Raw genomic sequence first — 10,521 nt, forward strand, 5'->3', positions numbered from 1 at the left:
CGCGCGCTGGCCAGGCTGCCGCCGGGGAGCAGCGACCCCGCGGACTACTGCAAGGTGGCTTTGTTTGGGTGGTAATTTTGGGTCCCTCTTGGGAGCCCTTAATGATCAGAAAATCGAATAAACAAGGAAATCCGGTATTTCACACCCAGCCCTGGCCCAGGCCGGAGCGTCTGTGTGTTTCCTCTTCGCCTCCCCACGAGGCTGCTGTCTCATACGGGTATACCAGAGGGAAATTTCCCCCTCATCCACGCGAGTCAGCTAGTTATGTGCTCTTGGTCCAGCTAGCAAAGGCAGCACACCCGCCCTGGGAGCCAGATCTGCAGACAAAGATCCGGTGCGGGGACCAACGAAAAACCTGGGATGATGCCTTGGCCTTCTGTGGGAAGTCAATGGCTTTCTGGGAGAATCCTGCCACTCCTGTCCCAAGAGGAGATGGGGCTAGGAAGGGAGGAAGAGGTGTATCTGAGGTGCTTCCCTCTGAGAGGGCAGGAGGGTGTGATGTGGATGCCCCATCCTCAGACACTCAGACAAAAATTGAGCAGGGGAGGGTTGCCTAGACTTATCTGGGGTTCCATTCTCAACAGCTCTGGGACTTGAGCCGGCAGAAATGAGACAGGGAGAGGACATGGCTGGGTGGGTTCTATTGGGAGGGGTACACAAAGGTGCAGGAGCAGGAAATGCTGTGAAATTGAGCCATCTGTGTTCTTTGTGCTGGGTGGAGACGCTTTACACCTCACCACCTCTCCCAGTTTTTGCTTTGGTTTTTTCTCTTTGAGAGGGGTGTATTGGCAGCAGCGTGCCAATCTGGGGCTGCTCACCAAGGTAGGGGTGTGGAAAGAACGTCTATCTCTGCCCCAGCCCTGTATGATGGAGGGGGCGGGGGATTGTCCAGGTCTAGGGTAGGTCTCTCAGGTCTCTAGATCCCTTGGGTCATATGTGACCCAGATTCCAGGGACCCGGGGAGGTTGCTCCTAGACAGAGTCAGAGATGGCAAGGAAAAAGCTTTCCTCTTCCTGCCCCAGGGCAGATGCCCCTCGGCACGGCCACCTGGCTGGCCCTCTGCAGCCCAGAGAGGAGCTGACACTGATCAGTGCTCAGCTGGAGGGAAGGAGATTGAGGCGCCCCCACCCATGCACCCTAGGCAGCACTCAAGAATCACTTGAGAACAGCTTTCCTGGCCCTGAGCAGCCAGAGAGACAAAGAGGAGCCCTGCAGGTGCCTGGTGGGCTGGCTGGGGCGGGGCCAGGCTGCTGCTGGGGCTGACATTGCAGCAGGATCTTGTGGAGGTCGAGGGAGGGTTGCATGGCCGGGGGTGGGAGTGAGAAATGTAAATATGGCATCTGCAGCAGATTGGGAGAGTCCAAGAACACCATAAAAGGGAAATGAAGCTCTGGCCCCTCTGGCCCCCACCCATTGTGAACGAGGACTGGGAAGGAAGGGGCTTGGGGGTGCCCTTTCCACAGGGGGGGTTTCCTTTAGATTCCATCTTGCTGGAGAGAGCTAAACAAAGGCCCCCACCTCTGTTCAGGGTCTCCAGGCTGGACTGGGGTGAAAAGATGTGGGTCTCCCACCCGGGGAGCCTCATGGGATTGGCACAGTGAGGATAAGCTGATGTTCTCTTCCCACTGCCACCTCTAGAGGCTTCCCGGGACCCTTTCTGCAGAGAAGGGATCATGTCTGCCCTCTGCACCCAGTTCACGGCGATGTGTGTCATCTCTGGTTCCCAGTCAGATTGCCCTAAGTGGGGGCAAAGTTGCTGATCTGTATGGGGGGTGGGGCATTTGAGCATCAGAAGTCAGTCTTGCAGGGTATCCGGGAAGGTGAGGGCCCCACCCACTCCTCCCCTCCCACCCCAGCGTGAGCGCCCAGCCCGGGCACACGCCAGACCTCAATGGGCAGCCGGCCGTGGAAGGCAGACGATGTCTGGACAGAACCCAGTTTCTAATCAGAGAGCTTAGGACTGAGCTGGGGCTGGGCTGGGCTGGGAAGGAGAGCAGATGGTGCCAGTGACGGGCTGTAGGGGGAGTTCTCCTTGTTTTTAGATCCTCTTCTACCCCTCCTCCCCTGCAGCACCCCCAGAAATCACTTCTCTCACCTGAAAGACTGGGTGGTGGGCTGCACTAGAGTAGAGCATTTATGGGAAGGGCAAGGCTTGTCCAGGGTCTAGTCCAACCCCAGGGCTCACTGCCTCCTGCCAGGTCTGGCTGTCTTTCTGACTTTATGGAAGTCCTTTCTTGTATCCAACTGAAGTGCTTTCTGAATTTCCATGAGAATAACTTGTAGCGAGCCTGGAGTCCAACTCTTCAGACAAGGAAGACCAGGAATGAGACAGGCGTGGTCTGATGTGTGTGTGCGTGTGTGTGTGTGTGTGTGTGTGTGTGTGTGTGTGGAGGAGAGAGGCCCCAGGACTATTAGACGAGGTGAGAAGTGCCAGGCCCAAGACTCTTGGCCTTGCAATCTGTTTGGGATGAGGAGATCGAAGCTGGCTGGCTGTGGAATGCTTCAGTGAAGGCCTGGGCTCCTGGAGAGCCGGAGGAGGAAACTTTCAGGACCTGGGTCTGGGGTAAGGGAAGAAGGTCCAGGGGTGAGCAGACCCCAAAAGCCCTACCTCGTGGCCTCCCCAGCTAGATGGAATCTGGCCCATCTGTCCCTGAACCCAGGCTAGTCGGCTTTGCACCAAGGGATTCCCAGGCCGGCCTCTCCAGCCTGCCCTGTGATCCCTTTATCCATTAATCCCCTTGTACTGTAAAGATTCTCAGCTTCCTGGGCTGGACTAGAACTGGCCGTTACCTGGGGGAGGAGGTGTGTAACAAGGCTAGAGAGAGGTGGGGCGGAGCTGTGACCTGCCCCAGGCTGCAGAGATACAGGCCTGACAAATGTGGGGAGAAAGGGGTAGCTGTTAAGAAATGCAAGTTGGCAAAATTAAAATTGGGGAAGGAAGCCAAGTCACATGGAAGTTTGTTTAAGACCCTTTCAAGTCCCCAGCTCTGAGCCCCCACCATGAGAGGAGACCTCGGTGTTGCCTAGCCCCCTCCCCTCTTATCTCTGCCTGGCTTCCCTAAGCTTCCTTCCTTTAGTCTGCTTGGCAGTGCTTGGCCGGCCCAGCATCCATCTGTTGAGACTACAGGGTTAAGTAGGGGATAGGGAGGGGTTTGGGGGGGGTGGCCCAAGGGACCCAAGGGACAATGTTAGATTGTACCCCTGCCCTCTCCCATTTGGGTTCTCTAGCTGCAGTTATTTCCCTAGTTCTAGGTTACTCTGAAATCTTGGTCAATGACTGTCTGAATTTTGAACCAAGAGCAGTGGTGGCTTGGGAGAGAAAGACTAAAGAAGATCGAAGAAACTGTAGGGGAATGGGCATTTGGGGTGCCTTCCGAGTCCCAAAGCCAGTCAGTGCCATTCAATGCCACCTGTGTCCAGTTTACAGCTCTCGGAAACTGAGGCCCATACAGGGCCTCGTGTAGGCTGTGTGGAGACCTGAGAATCTTGGTGCTGGCCTCCTGCTGCAGAAATAGGGTTTATGTCATCATAAGGAAGTGGAGTGTAGTAACCACAGGCCCCGGAAACCTCCCCCTCCACCACCCAGCCTGACTGCCGGATTGGATCTCAGCTTTTGAAAACCTCCAAGTGGAGGTGGGGCGGGGCCCAGGCCGGGGCCAGGGAGGTGGCAGAGGTGATATGTGCCTGGCATGCTTATTTTTGCAACCCTGGGGGCAAAGGGCAGAGCAGGAGCTGATGCAGTTCATCTACTGGCTGCGTCATGGGCGCCTTCCCTGTTTGTCTTTGTGGGCCTCAGTTTTACCCACTGGAAAATGGGAACAGCCACTGTGTTCTGGTTTGTTCATTTGTGAAGAGCAGTGGCTTGGAGAAAGACAGACATAAAATCTTTGGAGGCAATAAAACGCAGAGTAGATTCCTGAGGAATTGAATATAAATAAAATGTTTTTTAAAAAATAGGCCCTAGGCCAGGCGCAGTGGCTCATGACTGTAATTCACACTTTCGGATGCCGAGGCAGGTGGATCACAAGGTCAGGAGTTTAAGACCAGCCTGACCAATATGGGGAAACCCCGTCTCTGCTAAAAATATAAAAATTAGATGGGCATGGTGGCATGCGCCTGTAGTCCCAGCTACTCAGGAGGCTGAGACAGGAGAATCACTTGAACCTGGGAGGTGGAGGTTGCAGTGAGCCGAGATTGTGTCACTGCACTCCAGCATGGGTGACTAAGCAAGACTCCGTCTCAAAGATAAAATAAAATAAAATAGGCCGTAATGTAAGTGTACCTAAGAGATGTCTCTGTAGTTTAAGCTTCAGTGAACTATTTAGTAAATTGAATTTACCCCCAATCCTTTGATTAATATATTAATTTAGAGCAGAATGCACGGTGTGATGGAGAGGAGTATGAACCAGGAGGTAGCTAAGCACTATAATGTATTGAACACTTACAGTGCCTGCAGCATCCTATTCAACTGGCCAGGTGACTGATGTTATTCCCATCATATACATGCGCAAACACAGGTGGTACATGGAGGAGGCTGGATTTAAACTCGGTATTCTCAGTTGTGAACACATGCTCTTCATGCAGCTCTAGGCTGCCTCCTAATTGAGGTGGTAATTAGCTGTGTTCTTGAAGTCTCTATGCCTCAGTTTCTTCAAATGCTTTACTACATGCAGTGGCCGTAAACATGAATGTGGGAAAGTGAAAATGGGAAGGCACATGGTGCTGTGCAGATGTGTGGCAGGGCTGAGGCTGTCCAGATTCTCCGGTATGGGATTGCTTAGCAGCGTGGGACTGCCTGGCACCACCATGGTCCTAGCTCCTAAATCCGTGCTGTCATCATTTGTGTTTGGGGAGCTTCTCCCGCCACACTCTGCCTTTCTTAGATCGCTGCAGCCATCCCTGGCATGTGTCTTCCTGCCTGAATTCCACCTTGGCACTCTCTCAGGAAGGATATTCTGGGGGCAGCCAAGTCTTTTGCTGGCCCCCCACCTCACACACACCAAACGGCAGAACCCAATGTGTGCGGGGTCTCCTAGCCTTTCATTTTACCCTCTAGAAAGTATTGAGAACATTGAGGAGGAAAGCAATGTCTTCTGTGCCGTTCCCTCTTAGAACAGCCGGAGGGGCACGGAGAGGGCCCTGGGCTAGGTGCGGGTTAAAGGCTGCTTCCCTGCCATGAGGGAAGCTGGATTGGAATGGCTCTTCCTTGGCCACAGAGATCCACCCCTCGATCCCTATGTGAAGCTCCAGGGCAGGCAGCAGCAGTGTTGGCTGCAGTGCCCTGTTTCTGGAGGACTTTCTCTCACCTCCAGCTGCTCTGGGGTATGGAAAGACGATCATGCTGCCATCCCATCCCCAAATGCCCGAGTGTCTATCCCTCTGCCTTCCTGAGGTGAAGCCCCCTGTCCTTTATGAAGGCTGGTCTGGTCCCACCTGAGGCTGACTTAAGGTGCACCCAGGAGAGCTATCCTGCATATAGTGTGGGCAGGGGGCCAGGGCCAGTGCGGTGGGGAGAGGCTCGCTGCCCTCCACAGCCAGCCTCCTGTTGCTCTGCATTCCTCAGCAGGGAAGCATCCCCAGGGCCCAGTCCCCACTGGCCGTCCCCACCAGATGCAGATGCCGATGCCGTCACAGCTCTGGGCTCTGGGTGAAGCCTGACTCTGCAGCATCTCCTGTCTCTGGGGAGGTCATGGGAAACCCCTGCCAGATGCCCCGAGATGGGGGTGGGACAGGGAGAGTGGCGATGTAGCACAGCTGAGCAGTACTTCCCTGGGCTGGGCTCACCCTCTTCCCAGGCCCCAGAGATGGAGGAGCCTGACCCTGGCCCAGGAAGTTCCTGGCTCCTGCTCACAGCCAGGCTTGTGCGGCCAATGGCAGGCTGGGGATATATCCAACTCAGGACAGGGTCTGGCCCATTCTCTCAGCCCCTCCTGCATATCCCTGCTCCCTGGCTTCTGATATTTCACCCCAGTCTCCTTGCTGGCCTGATTCCTCCGCACGGCTGAGATCCTGATGCCCTGGAGGGCCATAGACAACAGGACTCTCAAGGTGCCTCATGGCAGGCACCCCCTCCCCTGTTAGCCTGCCTGACCCTTGGCATTACTCAGAAGCCAGTGGCCAAGACCCTAGGAAGAACTGAAAGAGTAAGGTCAAGGACACTCAAGAGGAGGGGGTGGGGTCAGAGTCCTGAACCCCAAGCATCCCAAGCTGACACCCCAAGGCCTCCTGTAGGTTTTCCTGGAGTATCACACCCAGGACGGGAATGTGATTGGGGGCAGAAATCAGGCAGAGAGGGTTGACAGACCGCTGTCACCATGCCGACCAAGGCCTCCTAAACCCATGCCCTTTGGCCGCATAATACAAAGCCTTCTTGTTTGGGGGTTCAGAGTCCTGAGGGCAGTCTCAGGAGGGCTGACCTGGGGAAGGGTCTGAGAGGCCAGGAGAGGGACAAAGGGGAGGGCAACAAGACCCTTCGGCTGTCACAGAGTTCTGATGGCACTGCCCCTAATAGTACTCGGCTCTCCCCACACCTTACCCCTGCAGCTAAAAGGGCAAGCACCCCAAATTGGATCTTGCCACCCTGTTTTATAGAAGACTGGCCTCTATGGGAAGATGCTTTGTCTGGGCTAAGTCAGCTAAAAGCCCCCGGGGTGTCTGGGAGCCAGACTCCCCTGAGAGCAGGGATTTTGCTTCAGCCGCCTTCCCCAGAACTGGCAGGCTGCCACGGGGAGGAGGAGAGGAGGCTCATTAAAGTGGGGGTGTAGACATCCTCTTTCTGCCACAGAGGAAAGCCGCCTTCCTCTGACAGGGAGGCAGCCTCCTGGGTTCCTGACTCCGTCCTTCTCCCTGCCCCAGGCTTCAGCTTTCTTAAGCATGAAACAGGGAAAACGCTTTCCCAGCAGACAGCTTGTGGTACTGCTGGCAGCTGTCGGTAGGATCAGTCCGGGAGATTCTCTGAAGGGATCGTTTTTCTCCAAGCCAACCTCTTTCCCGCCCTGGTGCAGAGCTGCTTGGTGAATGCTTCAGGATTGGGCACCGGCAGGTTTGGTTTGAATTTCGTCTCCACCATTACAAATTGTGTGACTTTGAGCTTGCTAAATTTCACCTGCTGAGCCTTAGTAACATGGGGCACATATCCCCGGCTTCACAGGGTTGTCTTAACACATTACATGTGTTCATGTACATAAAGGAGCTTGGCACATAGGCTCTCACAAAGTATTAGGTAGTGTGTGTCCTCATCAGACAAGACCTAGGTGGTGAAGAACACATAGAACAAGGCAAGAGGGATATCATGACGAATGATTTCTGAGGAAGAAGACTCCACAGACCCCTCCAGCCTCTCCTCTCCCAGCCTTAATCATCTTTGCAAGGAGGAAGTTCTTTTTGCTAGCTTATCTAAATCCCTCCTGCTACTGCTGAGTTCCCTTTTGATCTTTCCCTGTCACTGACGAGGAAGAGCTGGTGCCTGGTAAGTCACCACATAGCTAAGTGACCCCTGTGTGCCAGGCAGACTAGCCATCACCGGGCTTCTCTCTGTGTCCCCTCCATACACTCACACATCCACCACAGAGGATGCAAAAGCTTGGCTCTGCTCTGCCCTGCTGCCCAGGCTGGAGCCAGGCATGCCAATTGGAGGCTGGGCACAAGCAGAGGTCATGGAATCAGGGCAAACATTGCTTTTCCCCTTAGGCTTGCTGACTTTGCAGTCCCTCCCTGGGCTGTCTTACCAGCTTCTAGGAGCTCCTTTTCAAGATTCCAGAAAGGAATCAGGGGTCTTATAGGAGAAAAGGGCAGATATGCTTTTAACCCCCTGGGGCTTTTTCTGAAGGGACTAACATTTTGGCCATCTGGAAAGGTGATTCTAGTCCAGCTCTCTGGTTCTTCTCAAAGCCTTTGAGGTAGGGAAGAGGGTGTCTGCCAGCCTAAAAGTCCCTGAAGTGCAAATTACGCACAAGTGGGCAGCTGTGAGCATGCCAGTTCTCCCCAGATTTCCCCTGGATTGAATCTTCAGGGCTGATGGCTAATAAAGGTGAAAACCTTTTTACATATTAGCTATGTGACCTTGAGCCGAGTTATCAGTTTCTCTGAGCCCTCATTTGTAAATTAAGGGCAAAAATACCCACCTTAGAACTAAATGATATAATGTAATGACCTAACATGTGCAAAGCACCTTAGATAGTGTCTGTGAGAGGCAGTCTTGGCTCTATAAATGTGTTGGTGGTAACTAATTGAGGAAGTTTAGTAAGCCAAGTGTGATGGTGTTACCATTACTAGCAAGGAAAAGGCATCAGGAATCACAGATCATGCACCCTAGTTGTAAGAAATTCTTGGATTCTGGTTAGCTGTTTTAATACCACAGCCTGTGACCTCTCATCAGTGAGAAGACAGACCCTTCAAGTGGAAAGAACCTGGGACTGCACCAATGGGGACCTCAGTGTAAAGATTTGGGGGTAGCTTAGTTAGGAGTCAAGGGAGGCACCCTAGCCAGCTGATTGGGTGGGACTGACTTCACCTAAGAAGCTGAGCCAACCCCTAGGAGCCCAAGGTCACTGGGCAGAGCTCCTGGGAGGGCTGATTGGTGGGCTTTGTGTGATGTCATTAAGGACGAGGTTGGGGATGAGGCCCAGCTAGCGCCATCCTCCCCCTCCTAAGCCGCGGGATACTGTGCGGGGCTCCTGGCACGTGCCCGGATGTGCCCAGTTGGTACCCTTTGCAGTTTTATCTCCTTGGCAGTCTCTCAGCATACCCCTGAGCTGCCTCCTCCCTGTCTCCTCTGTCCTCCCCTTCCGCCCCGTCCTCCTGGCTCCTCTAAGAGCTGAGGATCCGCTGAGCTCAGCTCTTCCTGCAGCTCTGCGCTCCGGGCTCGCAGCCTTTGTCCCGCTTCCACCGCAGGCACCCAGCGGGTCAGGGGCAGGGGCTGGGGGTCAGCCTGGGAGGAGGGGGCTCTCCAGCCGCCCGCACGTCCCTGGCCTCCGCGTGCGCGTTTCTCCCCGGGTGGGGGACAGCTTCCCACATCACACCCGCTCCTGCTCAATTGTGAACAGAGGAAGCTCAGCAACTTTGCTGCCTGTGCCAGATCCTGCCTCTGAAAAGCTCCGGGCCCTTTCTCCTCGCTCTGGCGCCCGCTCTACCCGCCGCTCAGCCTCTGGATTGCCAAGTGGCAAATAGGCCCGGCTCTGTTCTGGGAGATTCCGGGGGCCTTTCTGAGTGGGGCTGTCCAGCCGGCCCTCCCTCCTGGCAGAACCTTGAGAAGGGATGGAAGGAAGACTGGAGGGGTGGGGCCTGGAGTGAGATGCCCTCCAGGTACCCTGGACAGAAATGACACTAGATGTTTGGGCAGCAAACTTTTACTGACAGAAACAGGCAGCTGGCCCGTGGGCCACAATTTGCTAATTTGATTTTTAAAATACTGCACTAAGTTGTAATTTATCTTGATTACTGAGGTTCTTCCTTGCCTCCTTAAATTCTGTACTGAGGGTGAATGCCTCACCCTAGTACTGGCTCTGGTCCACAGCCTCTAGGGCCTGTATTTTACTTGGAAGACCCTAAAGGTCACATGCAGTGGCTCATGCCTGTAATCCCAGCACTTTGTGAGGCCAAGGCAGCAGGATCACCTAAGCGCAAGAGTTTGAGACAAGCCAGGGCAACATAGTGAGACCCTGTCTCTGCAAAAACGTTTGAAAAAGGAAGACCTTAGAGAACCTTGACCCCCCGTCCCATGTCCCCAGGGAGGAAAAGGACTGTTAGGTGGTACCCATCCTTGCCACGCTACTTGTTCCTTCTGCTTATCTGGGGCCAAGTGGGCCACTGTCGCTTTGAGGGCAGCCCACAGAAGTGACCTCACCAAGGGTAGGGTCGGGAGAAGAGGCTGCTGGAGGGCTGGGCAATGGAGTTCTTAGAAAGTTGAAAGCAGGAACAGACCTTCTAGATAACCTAGAAGGAAGCAGTGGCTCATAAACCACAAGAGAGTCAGGGCAGAGGCTTGGCAAGGGCCCTGGTCTCTTGTTTCCCAGCCCTCTTGTCTCCTATTTGTGGGGCATCAGTTTGAATTTGCCACTAGGCAGGGTGTGGTGAAGAGTGAACCCAGGATGACTGAGACAGTGTCTGCCACTGCCAAACTGTGAGCACTCAAAGGCAGGGCAAGCCTGATGCCCAGCCCTGCACATATGTGAGTAGACATGCGGGACTTCTTCTAGAGAGCCCCCTGGCTCTGATGGAGGTGGTGTGGGATGAAGTTTATTTAGCGATTTTAGGATTAAGAGTTTTCAGCTGGGCTTGGTAGCGCACACCTATAATCCCACTTTGGGAGGCCGAGGTGGGAGAATCGCTTGAGCTCAGGAGTTCGAGACAGACCTGGGCAACATGGCAAAACATCTCTATAAAAAATAGAAAAATTAGATGGGCATGGTGGTACACGCCTGTAGTCCCAGCTACTTGGGAGGCTGAGGTGGGAGGGTCACCTGAGCCCAGGAGGCTGAGGCTGCAGTGAACCATGATTGCGCCACTGGATTCCACCCTGGA

Source organism: Mandrillus leucophaeus, unplaced genomic scaffold, assembly GCF_000951045.1.
Source record: "Mandrillus leucophaeus isolate KB7577 unplaced genomic scaffold, Mleu.le_1.0 Scaffold38, whole genome shotgun sequence".
Lineage (NCBI taxonomy): Eukaryota > Metazoa > Chordata > Mammalia > Primates > Cercopithecidae > Mandrillus > Mandrillus leucophaeus.